General features: G+C 46.0%; 1 pseudogene; it reads left to right on the top strand.

Annotated features, from left to right (window-relative positions):
• The first annotated feature begins 19,540 nt into the window (after positions 1–19,540).
• On the top strand, positions 19,541–20,152 carry LOC129782969 (NADH-ubiquinone oxidoreductase chain 2-like; annotated as a pseudogene).

Consider the following 20,152-nt stretch of genomic DNA (forward strand, 5'->3'; position numbering starts at 1 on the left):
GTTTACTTGCCAGCACTGTCCCTCTTTTCTCCAGACCAAATTCACTCTGCGTTGACAGAGAAGGGCTACCCGAGGGAACAGGGGAAGACATTTGTGAAGAGGAACTTGCACTTGTCATGAGATCCAAGTGCTCCGTGGGCAAGGGGCACACACTCGCACCAGAAGGTTACAAGGGAACACGAGAGCCCAAACCCTGCAGTCTCCCAAACATCACGTCCTACCCACTCACCCTACGGGAAGCGAGTTCCAGCAGCTCTTTCTTGGCCTGTGGGACCCCCTGTGGGTCTCCTTCAATTCTGATCGGGTTGCTCTTCTCGTTGTCCGGGGGAATGCGCACAGACACCTTGTACAGATCCTCCATCCTGTTAACTTCGAGGCAAGGACTGTGGTGACGCCGTCTGCTAGGCAAAGACCTGGAAGCAAGGCACCTTGATTATCACTGCTCAGAGGCTGTTGAAGAAGTAAAGCCGCCTCTGGGAAGAGCTCGGTGGGGTAGGGTTGAGCCAGGGGAAATTGCCTCTTCCCCCTGGAGTTCAGCGAGAGCAGACCTGTGCCACACGAGAGCCTGTCCAAGTAAATACCGTGGCATCTACAGAGCCCATTGTTCCCTTGTCAGAGCCAGGCGTGTTTCTTCCCCAAACAGTATCACATTTAGAGCAGAGGATAATCGTTCCTTTCTACCCCAAACTCTTGGCTGGGGACACGTTGCAGTGCTATCAAACTAGCAGACCGCAACAAGGCTTTAGCGTTGGCCATATTCTACTGCCGGTGCTGTAGCACCTTCCTCCAGAGGCCAGACCACACTGCTCCTCCTCCAGCTGACACCCTCTCCCACAAGCCACAGGGCTATTTAACCCCTTAGCGGGAACCAGCTACACCTGCACATCGTCCATGTCAATCAACGCACTGCCTCTGAGGCAAGGCCACAGCTGCGTGTTATCAATGCTAATCAACCCACCGCCTTCATTCCTCTACAGGGAGAAGCTCACCAAGCACATTTCCACCACCCACAACTGGCTGCTAAAATGTCATTCGCACAGAGCAACGTGTGGAAAAAAAAAAAAAAAAAAAAATCCTCCAGGACACATCAAAGTAATTCCACTACTGTTCAGGCTCCCAAGGTACTTTCACCCGTTAAAGCCATCGCAAGGCCTGACGGCCCATTTCTCTCCTTGTACCACCACCACTCCAGAAAAGCAGAGGAAATGTGATGGAGACAGCACACTGGGTGAGCTACAGAGCCCCTGATACCATCTCCTAAACACGAAGAGTGTGAGCATGGGAAGGACTAGAAAGGCACTCCACTTACCGTTTAGCTGCTTTCTTGCCAATGAGGTGTCGGTGGAATTGGTGGTCAGCCTTGATTATTGCGTAATCCGTCCCGTGGATCTAAAAAGAATTCTATTTTTTATATCTATCTATATTTGTATGTATGTACATTATTTTATATTATAATATATAGGGCCAGGTAGGACAGGCCACCGCTTCTGTCTCGTGCCCTAAGTAACTGCCTACTGCCAGTATTGGCACTGACTCACCAGCGGTCAGCTACAAGCACTTCTGCTCTTCAGCAGAGCACAAGCATTCCTCTGCTTTGAGAAGAGAGCATTGTGCTCATGAAACATTGAAAAGACTGACTTCTATGCCTCTCCAGCTATAACCAAGAGAATCCTTCCTTCTCCGCACCAAAAAAATTAATGCTGACTTTTCAAGGATGCTATGGATGAGTTTCATAACCAAGGGGTGTCATCCACCTGGCCACACAGTTTGTCTCCTGCAAGTTCGATTAAGCATGCCAAGACATCCTATGGATGTGACAAACACCTCATCACCTCTGCTCTGTTGCCCCTTCTTCCCCCAGTTTCTTACTGGAACTAGTAACTCCAGCTCACCAGTTCCTTGAGCATGGCTTCAATCGGTTCCTGAGCCACACGCACATCTTCTGTAGGTCCTTCCAAAGTGATGTTATCCTGTGGCGAGCAGCCTCACAGTTTGCCCTCTTGCCTGTGATAACAATTGTCGCCGAGTTGCTGTTCTTTGCTGGGAGATCAATTTTGGTGTTGCTTTCTTTACGGATCTGCCACAAAGGGAAAAAAAAAAAAATCATCTCAGAAGTGTCCCATGTCAGAAGAAAAACCCTCGCAGGCTATATTGGACACCACCAATGGGCAGGAGAGAGCATCCAGTGGGATTTTGCTGCAGGCAGTGATCATCACGAGCACTTGAGTTAGGAGCAATATCTCACCTTCTTGATGTTGGCACCTCCTTTCCCTACGATGTTCTTGTGGAACTGTTTGCAGATGGGGACAGAAATAGAAAAGCTGTTTTCAACCTAAGGGAGAAAGGAAGGGAGAACTGAAGATTACACTGTCGTGGCAAGGGAGGCCCGACTTCAGGAACTCTGATAAACGAGCTTTTGAAAAGAGGCTTAGACCCAAGGAAGTTCTCTATACGAGGGACTTGTAAGACTAAACAAAGGCAAGGACGTTCCCCTATAGCCTTCCCATAACAGGTACTACCCCCTGCCTCCATTCAGCCAAAACAGCGTCGACAGCTCCCTCCTCTTGAGGTGTTTTAGCTCTACCCAAGCCAGTAGAGCTCTGCTTTGCCCCAGGGTTATCCAGGCACGTAGGAGGGAAGTGCAGGCAGAAGACCTCCTTACCAGGTCTGCCACCGTCTTTGGCATGTACTCGGTGCACTTCTCCACCTCGTTTTTGGGACCTCGGAGTTGGAAGATGTCACTCTTGTGTGCAGGGTCTGGGAAGTTGATGATAACCTGCAGGAGCGGTCATTTATAGTTAGCTCAAGCAAAAGCAAGAACCCTTGTGTCAGACACATGCAAAGGTTGGGGGGATCCTACACATGCCCTTTTCCCATTCAGAAAAGGGGAACCGTGTTAGCGGCCTCTGGCTAAAAGAACTATCTTCTCAGACACTTGCGCTACAGAGCCACTAAAGTTACGACTTCTGTGACGACAGGCCTACTACCCATGTAGGAAATAACCCCTCTGGATTCCTCCTCTCCTACCAAGCCTTACCTCTGGGAATTGCTCCCGGATTTCCCAGATCCGCTCAGCCTTCTGCCCAATGATGGTCCGGTGGAATTTCTGCTCAACGATTAGGTCCGCAGCGTGTTCATTTTCCTGACGGGAACAGAGGGCACACTGAGTGTTCAGCCGGAGAGCCATCTACTTTGACTTAGCGGTTTGCTGCCCGACGGTTTACTTGCCAGCACTGTCCCTCTTTTCTCCAGACCAAATTCACTCTGCGTTGACAGAGAAGGGCTACTCGAGGGAACAGGGGAAGACATTTGTGAAGAGGAACTTGCACTTGTCATGAGATCCAAGTGCTCCGTGGGCAAGGGGCACACACTCGCACCAGAAGGTTACAAGGGAACACGAGAGCCCAAACCCTGCAGTCTCCCAAACATCACGTCCTACCCACTCACCATACGGGAAGCGAGTTCCAGCAGCTCTTTCTTGGCCTGTGGGACCCCCTGTGGGTCTCCTTCAATTCTGATCGGGTTGCTCTTCTCGTTGTCCGGGGGAATGCGCACAGACACCTTGTACAGATCCTTCATCCTGTTCGAGGCAAGGACTGTGGTGACGCCGTCTGCTAGGCAAAGACCTGGAAGCAAGGCACCTTGATTATCGCTGCTCAGAGGCTGTTGAAGAAGTAAAGCCGCCTCTGGGAAGGGCTCAGTGGGGTAGGGTTGAGCCAGGGGAAATTGCCTCTTCCCCCTGGAGTTCAGCGAGAGCAGACCTGTGCCACACGAGAGCCTGTCCAAGTAAATACCGTGGCATCTACAGAGCCCATTGTTCCCTTGTCAGAGCCAGGCGTGTTTCTTCCCCAAACAGTATCACATTTAGAGCAGAGGATAATCGTTCCTTTCTACCCCAAACTCTTGGCTGGGGACACGTTGCAGTGCTATCAAACTAGCAGACCGCAACAAGGCTTTAGCGTTGGCCATATTCTACTGCCGGTGCTGTAGCACCTTCCTCCAGAGGCCAGACCACACTGCTCCTCCTCCAGCTGACACCCTCTCCCACAAGCCACAGGGCTATTTAACCCCTTAGCGGGAACCAGCTACACCTGCACATCGTCCATGTCAATCAACCCACTGCCTCTGAGGCAAGGCCACAGCTGCGTGTTATCAATGCTAATCAACCCACCGCCTTCATTCCTCTACAGGGAGAAGCTCACCAAGCACATTTCCACCACCCACAACTGGCTGCTAAAATGTCATTCGCACAGAGCAACGTGTGGAAAAAAAAAAAAATAAATAAATTCCTCCAGGACACATCAAAGTAATTCCACTACTGCTCAGGCTCCCAAGGTACTTTCACCCGTTAAAGCCATCGCAAGGCCTGACGGCCCATTTCTCTCCTTGTACCACCACCACTCCAGAAAAGCAGAGGAAATGTGATGGAGACAGCACACGGGGTGAGCTACAGAGCCCCTGATACCATCTACTAAACACGAAGAGTGTGAGCATGGGAAGGACTAGAAAGGCACTCCACTTACCGTTTAGCTGCTTTCTTGCCAATGAGGTGTCGGTGGAATTGGTGGTCAGCCTTGGTTATTGCGTAATCCGTCCCGTGGATCTAAAAAGAATTATATTTTTTATATCTATCTATATATGTATGTATGTACATTATTTTATATTATAATATATAGGGCCAGGTAGGACAGGCCACCGCTTCTGTCTCGTGCCCTAAGTAACTGCCTACTGCCAGTATTGGCACTGACTCACCAGCGGTCAGCTACAAGCACTTCTGCTCTTCAGCAGAGCACAAGCATTCCTCTGCTTTGAGAAGAGAGCATTGTGCTCATGAAACATTGAAAAGACTGACTTCTATGCCTCTCCAGCTATAACCAAGAGAATCCTTCCTTCTCCGCACCAAAAAAATTAATGCTGACTTTTCAAGGATGCTATGGATGAGGTTCATAACCAAGGGGTGTCATCCACCTGGCCACACAATTTGTCTCCTGCAAGTTCGATTAAGCATGCCAAGACATCCTATGGATGTGACAAACACCTCATCACCTCTGCTCTGTTGCCCCTTCTTCCCCCAGTTTCTTACTGGAACTAGTAACTCCAGCTCACCAGTTCCTTGAGCATGGCTTCAATCTGTTCCTGAGCCACATGCACATCTTCTGTAGGTCCTTCCAAAGTGATGTTATCCTGTGGCGAGCAGCCTCACAGTTTGCCCTCTTGCCTGTGATAACAATTGTCGCCGAGTTGCTGTTCTTTGCTGGGAGATCAATTTTGGTGTTGCTTTCTTTACGGATCTGCCACAAAGGGAAAAAAAAAAAAAAAATCATCTCAGAAGTGTCCCATGTCAGAAGAAAAACCCTCGCAGGCTATATTGGACATCACCAATGGGCAGGAGAGAGCATCCAGTGGGATTTTGCTGCAGGCAGTGATCATCACGAGCACTTGAGTTAGGAGCAATATCTCACCTTCTTGATGTTGGCACCTCCTTTCCCTACGATGTTCTTGTGGAACTGTTTGCAGATGGGGACAGAAATAGAAAAGCTGTTTTCAACCTAAGGGAGGCAGGAAGGGAGAACTGAAGATTACACTGTCGTGGCAAGGGAGGCCCGACTTCAGGAACTCTGATAAACGAGCTTTTGAAAAGAGGCTTAGACCCAAGGAAGTTCTCTATACGAGGGACTTGTAAGACTAAACAAAGGCAAGGACGTTCCCCTATAGCCTTCCCATAACAGGTACTACCCCCTGCCTCCATTCAGCCAAAACAGCGTCGACAGCTCCCTCCTCTTGAGGTGTTTTAGCTCTACCCAAGCCAGTAGAGCTCTGCTTTGCCCCAGGGTTATCCAGGCACGTAGGAGGGAAGTGCAGGCAGAAGACCTCCTTACCAGGTCTGCCACCGTCTTTGGCATGTACTCGGTGCACTTCTCCACCTCGTTTTTGGGACCTCGGAGTTGGACGATGTCACTCTTGTGTGCAGGGTCTGGGAAGTTGATGATAACCTGCAGGAGCGGTCATTTATAGTTAGCTCAAGCAAAAGCAAGAACCCTTGTGTCAGACACATGCAAAGGTTGGGGGGATCCTACACATGCCCTTTTCCCATTCAGAAAAGGGGAACCGTGTTAGCGGCCTCTGGCTAAAAGAACTATCTTCTCAGACACTTGCGCTACAGAGCCACTAAAGTTACGACTTCTGTGACGACAGGCCTACTACCCATGTAGGAAATAACCCCTCTGGATTCCTCCTCTCCTACAAAGCCTTACCTCTGGGAATTGCTCCCGGATTTCCCAGACCCGCTCAGCCTTCTGCCCAGTGATGGTCCGGTGGAATTTCTGCTCAACGATTAGGTCCGCAGCGTGTTGATTTTCCTGACGGGAACAGAGGGCACACTGAGTGTTCAGCCGGAGAGCCATCTACTTTGACTTAGCGGTTTGCTGCCCGACGGTTTACTTGCCAGCACTGTCCCTCTTTTCTCCAGACCAAATTCACTCTGCGTTGACAGAGAAGGGCTACCCGAGGGAACAGGGGAAGACATTTGTGAAGAGGAACTTGCACTTGTCATGAGATCCAAGTGCTCCGTGGGCAAGGGGCACACACTCGCACCAGAAGGTTACAAGGGAACACGAGAGCCCAAACCCTGCAGTCTCCCAAACATCACGTCCTACCCACTCACCCTACGGGAAGCGAATTCCAGCAGCTCTTTCTTGGCCTCTGGGACCCCCTTTGGGTCTCCTTCAATTCTGATCGGGTTGCTCTTCTCGTTGTCCGGGGGAATGCGCACAGACACCTTGTACAGATCCTTCATCCTGTTCACTTCGAGGCAAGGACTGTGGTGACGCCGTCTGCTAGGCAAAGACCTGGAAGCAAGGCACCTTGATTATCACTGCTCAGAGGCTGATGAAGAAGTAAAGCCGCCTCTGGGAAGGGCTCAGTGGGGTAGGGTTGAGCCAGGGGAAATTGCCTCTTCCCCCTGGAGTTCAGCGAGAGCAGACCTGTGCCACACGAGAGCCTGTCCAAGTAAATACCGTGGCATCTACAGAGCCCATTGTTCCCTTGTCAGAGCGAGGCGTGTTTCTTCCCTGTTATAAATTGAGACCACAACGGATCATAATCCAATTAAAATTTTATTAATTATAGCAAGTAGAATATGAGCAAAACCAGCGCTGGACGATAGGGGAGTCTGCGCTCCGCCAACTGCCGTCCTGAGCAGTTCAAACAGTCCCTTTTTATACATCTTTACTCCCGTGTTCATGAGGTAGTGGAGGTACTCTGCGCATGCTTCAGTTGTTGTTAGGGGGTCGTTTTCTGCCTTCTGGTGGTCGTTGAGGCCGAAGTAAGAAGTCTTCCTCCTTTGTCCCATAGTTGACCCCTCACTCATATGTCCTTATATGGGGTAGTTTGTCCTGTTTCTGTCGGTTCCTGGACATCTGGTGGTTATCTTATCTTGCACAAGCGGTACCTTGTGGCTGTTTATATCTTTTGCTGTCTGTCCTTTACATTGGGCCTAACATAAATCTTTATAAACAATACCCTAGTCCATAGTTTCTCACACTGTCTGACCTTTACATTGGGCTTAACATAAATCTTAATAAACAATACCCTAGTCCATAGTTTCTCACAATCCCCCCTTTTTCTTTTTATCCTATTATTGTTTATTAGACGCTACTTTCATTCTCGGCACTGCGAACAAACCTTTTTCCACTATCCCAACATTTATCATAACACTCACAAGGTAATACCTCACAATTACAATAGGCATAGTTCTCACGTGGCATAATGCATTCGCAACAATCTTCATCCTCATTAATCGATACACTCTTATACTTTGCCCCAGCCCTCGTAGTTAAAATAAGCAATTGAGCTATGTCAAACCGTTCTTTAATAAAATGTAAAATATAGCGTAATATACAAGGCCCAAATATCAGTCCTAGAATCAACATAATAAGTGGTCCTGCTAAAGCAGACAACAAAGTGGTTAGCCAAGGTGAGATATTAAACCAGTTTTCATACCATGACCTGCCCGCCTCAAGACTCTTTTTACGTTGTTCCAACCTTTTCCGGAGTTCAGACATGGCATCCAGGACTACTCCCGTATGGTCAGCAAAAGAACAACGTTCCTCTTTGAGAGCTACACATAACCCTCCTTCTTTTAAGAACAATAGATCTAATCCTCTTCTATTTTGCAGCACTACTTCTGATAAAGACTTCACTGAAGTGGCTAAATTTTTAATAGATTGTTCTATTCTTGTTAAATCCTCATCTACAGCCATCTGCAAACTTTGTAATTCCTGACCTTTTACTAGGGAGGCTATGCCTGTACCTGCTCCAACTCCGCCCGCTATCAGCAGTGTAGCTAGGGTTACCACTGTAATTGGCTCTCGTTTTTGCCTATTCAGGTCTCCTTCAAAGTGGCGTAACACCTCCTCAGAGGTGTGATAGATCAGACGAGGAACAATAATCACCTGTACGCAAAACTGAGATTGATTAAACACGTTTAGGGATAGGCAAGGCGTTACTCCGAAGCCTGAACAAACCCATTTAGCTCCTGGTGTCGGGATAGCCCATTTGTCATTTTGATTCTTGTGTTTCTTTATGTTAGCTTTAGTGATTGTTTGATTACACAAGGGCTGATATTGTTCGGGCACTGTACCTATACATTTTCCTTGACCTGTTACCAATTGAATAGTAATTCCTTGCGTATGGTTCCTCTGGTCATCCCACGGGCATTCTTGTGGGTTTGAACCACTAGACCATTGAATCCTATCTGGTATTCCGATTGCCTCAAAATATGGTGGTCTAACATTGTAACATAACCAGCATTCCTTAGTTAAATTTGGTTTGCTTTCATTAAGGGTATGATAAGAGGCTTGCATTAAATCCCATAAGGGGTCTTTAGACTCTGACACTCCTGAATCCCTAACTAAAGAGAACTCAGTCACCGTGTCATTAGTTGTTTTATCTGTTACTGATAGGGAGTTTGGACGAGTGGTTGTAACACTTGTGGGGACAATCTTTTTCTTAGGGAAAGTGGGTGAATTCAATACTTTATTCGGCCCAACAGGGAGTGAATCATATGGTATTTTAATTTTTCTTATGAGAAAGTGCCCTCCCCAATCTTTAGGAATTCCTGCATAGACACGTATTCCCCATGTTCGTCCTACTAACATGTTCGTCTTCTAGGGGATGCAATACTTGAAATTTGATGTGGGTACAGACTTTTTTGTTACGTGGAGCTACATAATCCACGTCGCGCAGACCTGTAAGATCTACACCCGTTTGTTCAGGTACACATCCGTTAGGAGTCCAGGTTGCTTTTATATATTTATCAGGAGCCTTTACTGTCCAGCCCGAGGCTATTGTCTCACATCCCCAATAACCACAATAATAGTGTCCGGGATAATTACAGTAAGGCTGTCCAGAGGCCGGGCATAAATAAAATGGAGGTCCTTTTTCACAAGGTATTGGTACTAAATTACAAAGTTTCACTACAAATTCAGGTGGCCCTGGGTTGCTAAAAGTGGCTATTGTTTTCGTTCCTTCCCAAGATATTAGTTCCCACTTAAATGGTTCATGTGGGTTTCCCCCTTTTGCTTGGGTTATTATCAATAGCACAATTAATGGTATACCAGGAAAAAGGGTGTTTGTTAATTTTGTTAATTTAAGTATATTCTTACCAGTCCTGGGGAAGTTCGGCCATGGCTGCTTTTGCATCCCATTTTTCTGGCTCTTTTCTCCACGGTTTGTTTCTCCTCTGCCTCGCCCGTCGACTCGGTTGCTTCGAGCCACGGGGTGTACCATCTTCTCGGCAGCAAGGGAATTCTTCAGGAGAATAGCTGTTGCGGGCTTTTTGCCTGTTTACATAGGCTTCCTACTTCGCAGCTTTAATTAATGGGGCCAAGCAAGACACGGTTAGTACTTCCCTCCTGCACTTTATAGCCAAGATTTCAGCTACAAAGGGGACTGGTTCGGTGGAGTGGTAACAATAATATTGAGGGTTTATTCCTTTGGCAAAAATTTCCCACCACTCATGGGATTCTCGAATAATTTCTTGTTTAGACTCTAATTGTTTTAATTTCCACTCCGTAAGAGTTCTTTGAATTTTCCAACACTGTGTGCAAACTCCTATTGGAGGGTATCCATATTCACAGTGTGTCCACCATTTATTCTGGCATACCTTACACCTGAAACAAGCAAATGGATAACAATTGCAGTTCAAATTATTACATCTAATTCATATATCTAGAGTGCATACATTATTTGCATCAGCATATCTTCTTATACTTGATATTGTGTGGTTGCATAAGTTTAGCAATTTCCTTCAACACACTTTGTACGCTTCCATATATAATAGATAAAAAAAGAAACAATTATAGCAAATATAAACAACAATACACACTTTATACCAAAAGGTAATGCGGCAAAATAATCAAATAAAGTCTCTATCATTACGTTATCTTTTCAGGGTTATCTTGGTGTCACCTGGAGTACTGATTACTTTCCAGTGGGGTCTCGTCACTGGGCCTTTAATGCGACTAGCATGAGTCCATCCACGCTCAGCAGTCCGGACAGCCGTTTCTGTTGTAAGCAGAACAAGATAAGGTCCCTCCCAATTGGGTTTTAGGGTTTCTTCTTTCCACGTTTTAACCAATACCCGGTCCCCAGGTTTAAGAGTATGAATTTTTAAGTCCAACGGTGGTCGTTGTACAATCAGTCCATGTTCCCAAAGCTTGTTACGATGTTCTGCTAATCGTGAAACGTATTCATTAATCACACGGTCTCGAATTAAAACATTTGTTTGTGGACTTTCAATTCTATAGGACATTCCAGACACCATTTCAAACGCTGATATTCCTACATCTGCTCGGGGTCTGGTTCTGAGAATTAATAGCGCCATGGGTAGGCACTTAATCCATGATAATTTGGTTTCTATCATTAATTTAGTCAAAATAGTTTTGATTTCTCCATTCATCCTTTCAACTTTTCCCGAACTTTGTGGATGCCATGGCGTATGGTATTCCCACTTAATACCCAAGCTTTCTGTTAGATCTCTAACAATTTTTGACACAAAGTGTGTTCCTCTGTCCGAGTCGATTACTTCAGGTACTCCATATCGAGGTATAATGTGTTCAAGTAACACTTTAGTAACTTGGTTAGCAGTTGCCTTGGAGGTAGGAAAAGCCTCAACATAATGTGTTAAATGATCCACCATTACTAATAAATATTTCTAACGCCCTACCCTGGGTAGTTCAGTAAAATCCACTTGTATGTGTGAGAAAGGTCTGTATGCTGGGGAACGTCCTCCAAGAGGCTTTTGTCTCATGTTGTTTCGATTAACCTTTTGACAGGTCTCGCAGGCTGCCGTGACTGTCTTTGCTATGTTATATACGCCTATACAGGCAAACTGTTGATTGAAATGATCAACTAACGCCTGGGTTCCCCAGTGTGTTTTACTATGTATTTTTGAAAATATTTCAAGTGCTATGCCCTTCGGCAAAACTTCTCTCCCATCTGGCAATATGTACTTACCATCCTGTTCCTTAGCTCCCATTTGTTCTAGTTTTTCCTTTTCTGCAGACTCAAAACTCAAATTTTTACTAACAGGTATTTGTTGTATAGTTAAAATCGTACTATAATTGCCTGCCACTCGTTTTGCTTCTGTATCAGCTGCATTATTTCCCCTAACTTGGTAACTTGTACCTCGCTGGTGTCCCTTTATATGTACAGCTGCTATTTTATTCGGCATTTTTAATGCCCCCAGAACTCGCCGAATTAATTCCGGGTGTATCAGTTCTTTTCCCTGTGAGTTAACGAATCCTCTGTCTTCCCATATTTTCCCCAAAGTGTGCACTACTCCGAACGCATAGCGTGAGTCTGTATATATAGTTCCATCCTTTCCCTTCAGTGACACTAATGCTTTCCACAATGCATACAGCTCACAGGCTTGAGCCGACCAGCTGGCACTCAGGGGGCCTGATTCTATTGTCTTAAATTCTCTTTTTTCCAACTTAACGATGGCATATCCGGACAATCGTTTACCTTCCACTATTCGTGATGACCCATCTGTAAATAATACTTCTCCGCATTGTAGTTCTTCTTCTTCTAAGTCTGGCCTAATGCGTGTCTGCTGTTCAATTGCTTGAAAACAATTGTGCAATAGTTCATTACCTTCTCCTGGGTACAAAAATTCAGCGGGGTTAACTGCTCCAATAGTTTTCAAAGATAGTTTAGGGGATTCTATAAGTATTCCCTCATACTTTAATAATCGGCTATCTGTAAGCCATTTTTCTGCTTTTTGTTGTAACACTCCCCTGATATTATGAGGCGCATATAAGACAACTTCTCCATTAAAGGTAATGCGATTCGTTTCCTCAAGTAATAAGGCAGCAGCAACAATGATTTGTAAACAACTCGGCCAACCCCTGCTCACAGGGTCCAACAGCTTTGATAAGTATGCCACCGGTTTCTTTTGTCCGGCCCATTCCTGAGTTAATACTCCGAATGCCGTTCCTTCATATATGTTAACAAATAAATGGAATGGCCGCTTTAAATCTGGTAGGCTTAAAACCGGTGCTTGGCTTAGCTCCCTTTTGAGACTGGCAAACTGCTCTTGATCCTGAGGGGTCCACTTGGGCATTTTGTCTTTAGACAGTTGTTCATATAAGAATTTAACTTTAAAGCTGTAGTTCTCTATCCATTGCCTACAATACCCAAATAGCCCTAATGCCTGCCGAATTTGCCTCTTAGTGACAGGCATAGGTAATTCCAGAATTCCTTTAATGCGCTCTGGATCCAATATCTTCTTGCCGTTAAACAAATAACGCCCCAAATATTTCACTTTTTCCTCCACAAATTGTAACTTTTCTTGTGATACCCGTAGTCCCTTTTGTGCAAGAAAGTTTAGGAGCCGAATGCTTTCTTTTCTTACATCCTCCTTATTATTTCCTGCTATGAGCAGATCATCTACATACTGTAACAGCACGTTTCCCGTTTGTACCTGGTATTCTTTTAAGAGCTCTTCCAGGGCCTGTCCAAACAGATTAGGGGACTCAGTGAACCCTTGAGGAAGCACGGTCCATCTCAATTGCTGTTTACGGCCTGTCTCTATGTCTTCCCATTCAAAGGCAAAATAATCACGGCATTCTTCTGCCAGTGGACAGGCCCAAAAGGCATCCTTTAAATCAGCCACACTATACCAGGAGTTATGGGGTCCTAGCTTGCTTAGCAGTGTGTATGGATTTGCTACTACAGGGAACCGGGCGATAGTTCTTTTGTTTATTTCCCTTAGATCATGTACGAGCTGATATTTCCCATTTGGTTTCTTCACAGGCAGAATGGGGGTGTTAAAGGGTGACATACAAGGCTCTAAGATTCCTTGTGCTAACAATCGATCGATTTCTGGTTTTAATCCCCTCCGTCCTTCTAGGGATATGGGATATTGCCTTACCCTCACAGGTATGTGGGGTTCGGAAATTTGAATTTTAATCGGTGGGATTTCCAGTCTACTAATTGTGTCTGGAGAGTACCAGACATCAGGGTTAATTTGTTTTTGATCATCCACGGTCAAAGGATAAGCAGACACTGTTAGCTCTTGATTTTTCACTTTAATTTCTAATTGCAATTCAACAATTAAATCTCGTCCTAACAGATTAAATTCTGCTTCAGGGACGAGCAAGAGTTCACCCATTCCAAATTTATTTTCAGTTTCGAATACCACATTTTTGATTTTGCTTACTTTAAAGGGTTCTCCTTTTGCCCCAATTACTTGTACTTTTTCAGGGGAAACTTTACATCCCTCAGGTATTTGCTTAATAGTTGATTTCTCAGCCCCAGTGTCTACTAAAAAGGTGAACTCTTGTTTATGGGGACCTATTTTTAATTTTATCAAGGGCTCATGATGACTCCGGTCCCCTAAGATATAGAGCCCCTGACTCTCCTATTCCGTTTTCAATATTTCCTCATCCCTGATCCTTTCTCTGCAATTCTGTTTTATATGTCCCCTTTTTCCACAGTAAAAACAACATCTCTGTTCCTTCTTTACTACTACGTTCCCTTGTTTCATTCCAGCAGATCTGTGTTCACCAGTTTGCCCTTTGCGATCCTCTCTGACTGCTGCTACCATCATTTTTACTTGTCGCTTGCTGCTCTCTTCTTCCCGCCTTACGTAGACTTTCTGAGCTTCCCTCAATAATTCATCCAACCCTCTATTCTGCCAGTCTTCTAACTTTTCAATCTTCTTTCTGATATCTTCCCGTGATTTTGCCACAGACTGAGTTTTGAGGAGCGCTTGCCCTAAAGGGTCGTCTGGATTTACCCCAGAGTACAGCTGAAGGGCTTTCCTCAGTCGTTCCAGCCACTCAGTAGGGCTTTCATCTTTCTTTTGCATTTCATTAAATGCTTTATTGATATTCTGGCCACGGGGTACTGCTTCCCTAATCCCCTGGATTACTATAGTTCTCAGGTCCTGCATATGAGTTCTATGCACTGGATCCTGATTATCCCAATTAGGTCTTTGGAGTGGCCATTTCATATCTGCTTGGGGTCCCTGGGCATGCTGAGCATCCCACAGTCTCATTCCTGCTCGTCTAATCATATCTCTTTCCTCGGTAGTAAATAATTGACCAAGGATAGATTGCATCTCATCCCAAGTATAAAGGTTTGGTCCCAAAAATGGATTTAATCTTTCTGCCACTCCGAGTGGGTCTTCAATTAAGTTTCCCATCTCGGTTCTTTTAAAATCTCGTAGGTCAGCCGAGTTTAGGGGTACGGAAATATATCCGATCACAGGTTGAGGTCCCCCCATGGGTATTTCCCTTAGGGGGTACATTTGAGCTGCCCCTTTCTGACTTCTAGTTATGCGTCTAGGAAGAGGGGGAGACCCTTGTTCCGACTCTGGTGGGGGAGTGGGCGCTCTGGGGACCTCTGCGGGAGCAGGAGGAGGAATGTAAGGAGGGGGGGTTAGAAGGGTTTCGTCCAACTCTTCCTGCTTTTTCTTTTGTTTAGTTTTCATTTCATTCAGTGGGTAAAGTCTAGCTCCCGGTCTTTCTAGCCACACTTCCGCATATCGACTCTCCTCCGGGTTAAGGGGTTTTTTATTATTAACCCAGAGGTTTAATTGCTGTCTTACCCAATCTTCTTCTGACCCATAGACTGGCCAAAAGACATTTTTAGAAATCTTCTTCCCTCCCCATATCTTAGTACAATATTCTATCATCTTCTGCTTATCTTTCCCTAGGGTTCCAAGGAAATATCTCCAATTGTCTAAGATATATGCCAGAGGGGTATTCTTAGGTACAGTGGGTACCCTTCCCATGGGAGTCGAAGGCTTGCTGCCCTTCGCCCCCATCTTCTGGAATATCCACAAACATACACTCACTCGCTCCCCTTGTTCCTGGCCCAGTCCCTCGCGGGAGATGGGAAACGCAGTACTTAAGAGTCCGCACTCGCTTGGTTCAGTATATCGAACCTCTCACTCGTTATATCCCAGGAAACCCAATCCCGCCCGAACGGCAAACCCGCGAACAAATTCGCAATATACTTACGCGTCCTGCGTCTTCGTCCGGACTCCCGTGCACAGAATTTTTATGGGATTTTACCGGTTTCTCCTTTGCTCATTATTCTAGAATTTAGGTTCGTCGGTAAGGTTGGAGTAAGCTGTTGGTCGCGGGGCCGCGAAATGTCGCGGGGCGCCTCCCCGGAGGACCAAAGCCCACCGTTCCTTATCAGAGTCACAGCACCAGAAATTGTTATAAATTGAGACCACAACGGATCATAATCCAATTAAAATTTTATTAATTACAGCAAGTAGAATATGAGCAAAACCAGCGCTGGACGACAGGGGAGTCTGCGCTCCGCCAACTGCCGTCCTGAGCAGTTCAAACAGTCCCTTTTTATACATCTTTACTCCCGTGTTCATGAGGTAGTGGAGGTACTCTGCGCATGCTTCAGTTGTTGTTAGGGGGTCGTTTTCTGCCTTCTGGTGGTCGTTGAGGCCGAAGTAAGAAGTCTTCCTCCTTTGTCCCATAGTTGACCCCTCACTCATATGTCCTTATATGGGGTAGTTTGTCCTGTTTCTGTCGGTTCCTGGACATCTGGTGGTTATCTTATCTTGCACAAGCGGTACCTTGTGGCTGTTTATATCTTTTGCTGTCTGACCTTTACATTGGGCCTAACATAAATCTTTATAAACAATACCCTAGTCCATAGTTTCTCACACTGTCTGACCTTTACATTGGGCTTAACATAAATCTTAATAAACAATACCCTAGTCCATAGTTTCTCACATTCCCCAAACAGTATCACATTTAGAGCAGAGGATAATCGTTCCTTTCTACCCCAAACTCTTGGCTGGGGACACGTTGCAGTGCTATCAAACTAGCAGACCGCAACAAGGCTTTAGCGTTGGCCATATTCTACTGCCGGTGCTGTAGCACCTTCCTCCAGAGGCCAGACCACACTGCTCCTCCTCCAGCTGACACCCTCTCCCACAAGCCACAGGGCTATTTAACCCCTTAGCGGGAACCAGCTACACCTGCACATCGTCCATGTCAATCAACCCACTGCCTCTGAGGCAAGGCCACAGCTGCGTGTTATCAATGCTAATCAACCCACCGCCTTCATTCCTCTACAGGGAGAAGCTCACCAAGCACATTTCCACCACCCACAACTGGCTGCTAAAATGTCATTCGCACAGAGCAACGTGTGGAAAAAAAAAAAAATAAATAAATTCCTCCAGGACACATCAAAGTAATTCCACTACTGCTCAGGCTCCCAAGGTACTTTCACCCGTTAAAGCCATCGCAAGGCCTGACGGCCCATTTCTCTCCTTGTACCACCACCACTCCAGAAAAGCAGAGGAAATGTGATGGAGACAGCACACGGGGTGAGCTACAGAGCCCCTGATGCCATCTACTAAACACGAAGAGTGTGAGCATGGGAAGGACTAGAAAGGCACTCCACTTACCGTTTAGCTGCTTTCTTGCCAATGAGGTGTCGGTGGAATTGGTGGTCAGCCTTGGTTATTGCGTAATCCGTCCCGTGGATCTAAAAAGAATTATATCTTTTATATCTATCTATATATGTATGTATGTACATTATTTTATATTATAATATATAGGGCCAGGTAGGACAGGCCACCGCTTCTGTCTCGTGCCCTAAGTAACTGCCTACTGCCAGTATTGGCACTGACTCACCAGCGGTCAGCTACAAGCACTTCTGCTCTTCAGCAGAGCACAAGCATTCCTCTGCTTTGAGAAGAGAGCATTGTGCTCATGAAACATTGAAAAGACTGACTTCTATGCCTCTCCAGCTATAACCAAGAGAATCCTTCCTTCTCCGCACCAAAAAAATTAATGCTGACTTTTCAAGGATGCTATGGATGAGGTTCATAACCAAGGGGCGTCATCCACCTGGCCACACAATTTGTCTCCTGCAAGTTCGATTAAGCATGCCAAGACATCCTATGGATGTGACAAACACCTCATCACCTCTGCTCTGTTGCCCCTTCTTCCCCCAGCTCCTGTTCTCCTTCATAATACCTAGTTGTTCTCTCATTATGAATCCTCCCTTCCCCTTATCAGTGTCAATGGAATCATCGTTCCATGGACAATGAGTCGTCCCGTTCCCCCGCTTGGTCCGAGAGTATTACCTCTGTTCAGTGGCTTGATCCAGGGTGATAGTGCTCGTTCTAGGTGCTGTAAAAAGCGAAATCTATATCCTATGTCCTGATTTTGGGTAGCTAACATTAATGCAAAACAGTAATCCTCACACAGTTTTTATTTCATTCTGTAGCGTCGGTGTCGCTATCAGCTGCCTGCGGTAAAGGTTCACGGAAAGGTCTTACATTCTTCGCTGGGATCCATCTAGGTCCTTTTCCTGTAGAGACACAAGCATAACCTTTTCCCCGTGTAACAAGAGGATATGGTCCCATAATTTTACCTGTTTCTGCATCTCGGACCGATACCGGGGCTTTAACCCGTGCCTCGACGGAGGTAGCTGCAGTGAAACGTCGACCTATCGGTGGGCCGTTATCTATTCAAGAACAATTCAAAAAATTAAAAACATACAACGCTTTCTGTAACCGTTCCTCGGGAATAGCCATGCCCATTCCCCCTTTTTGTTGTTGTCATAAACGTTTCAGAGACCGATGAGACCCTTCAATGAGAGATCGACCGGTGGGGGAATGAGCAATGCCGGTAATATGAGTTCTACCCCATAGGGCAAAAGAGGTTTTTACAGTTGTTGAAACGTAAAGATAACGACCGATAACGGTCCAGCTTAAGGGGATACCTAAAGCAGCAAAAGCACGCATTAAATGTCTACGAACAGCTCGTGCCTTTTCTCCTGTGTGACACGAGGCAACCAAGGCACCTGAAAATGTATCAATGGAAGAGTGGATATATTTAAGGCTACCAAATTCAGAATCATGCGTGACATCTGTTTGCCCTAACGGTAGGCTTTGTAATCCTCTAGGATTAACTCCTGCAGCAACTGATGGGAAAGAATGTTTTTGACAATCGGGACAGACAGCAATAATACTTGATGCTTGTTGAGCAGCAAGGCCAAACTGTCGCTTAAGAGCTCCAGCGTTTCGATGGAAAAAAAGAGTGACTTCGCTTAGCTTGAGCCATACGGTCTGGCAGTACTTGAACTGGTCACGGCAATAGGTCAGCTCGTCGATTGCCTTCTGCAAGAAAACCAGGTAGCGAGGTATGAGACCTAATATGCATAACAAAATAAGGCGCAGATCGAGAGTCCAAAAGGAAAATAAGTTCCTGTAACAGGGTAAAGGGTTGTGAATGCGAAACACTCCGCAGCACAGAAGCTTCAGCTCGTGGAACAATACCTGCAACATAAGCAGAATCAGTAACAAGGTGGAGCGGTACATTCCATTCTCGGAAAACACGAACAACTGCATTCAGTTCTCCTGTTTGAGGTGAACCGGAGACCGTCTCTATGTCCGAATCCCATTGCCTCCGTTGAAAACCTTAGGAAGACAGGAATTGAACCTGCACAGAAGAGATCAAAGCGCTCCATACTCCCCTTATATTACTTCCCAGTAGGGTCAGCTAAACAAAAGCTATCGGGCCCATACCCCGAAAATGATGGTTTAACCTCTTCCTCTACTAAATGAGCCCCGTCACAAAACTAACGTTCTCCTTAAGCCTTCTACTAGGAACAACCATCACAATTTCAAGCAACCACTGACTGCTAGCCTGGCCTGGCCTAGAAATCAACACCCTTGCCATTATCCCCTTCCTTTCAAAATCACACCACCCTCGAGCTATGGAAGCTGCAATCAAATACTTTCTCGTCCAAGCAACCGCCTCCGCATTAATCCTCTTCTCAAGCACAATCAACGCACAGTTCACCGGACAATGAGACATTCCGCGACTAAGCCACCCAACAGCCTCCCTACTACTAACTACAGCAGTCGCAATAAAACTAGGCCTAGTACCCTTTCACTTCTGATGTCCAGAGGTCATACGAGGCTCACCTATAACCACTGCCCTACTCGTCTCTACATGAATAAAACTCCCCCCACTCACTCTTCTTAACTGCCCCCTCACTGAACCCACTCCTACTGACAACCGTGGCCATTGCATCCGCAGCCATCGGAGGGCGAACAGGACTCAACCAAACACAAATCCGAAAAGTCCTAGCTTTCTCATCGATCGCCCACCTAGGCTGAATAACCATCATCCTCATATACAACCCCAAGCTAACATTAATAACCTTCTACCCATACTCCTTAAGAACCGCCTCCATTTTCTTAGCCCTCAACACAACCAACTCCTCAAAACTATCCACAATAATAACCTCCTGAACAAAAATACCATCACTAAACGCATCCTTGACGCTAGCACTACTATCCCTAGCCGGCCTGCCCCCACTCACTGGCTTTTTACCAAAATGACTCATTATCCAGGAACTAACTAAGCAAGAGATATCAACCGCAGCCATAATTATTTCAATACTCTCCCTACTAGGTTTATTTTTCTACCTACCCCTTGCATATTGCTCCACAATCACACTCCCACCAAACACTACAAGCTTCATAAAACAATGATACAATAACAAATCCACAGGCACACCAATTGCTACCTTAATTTCTCTGTCAGTCCTCCTTCTCCCCCCTTCTCCCGCAATCCTGACCGTTACCTAA

This window comes from Falco peregrinus, chromosome 21 (genome assembly GCF_023634155.1).
Source record: "Falco peregrinus isolate bFalPer1 chromosome 21, bFalPer1.pri, whole genome shotgun sequence".
Taxonomy (NCBI): Eukaryota; Metazoa; Chordata; class Aves; order Falconiformes; family Falconidae; genus Falco; species Falco peregrinus.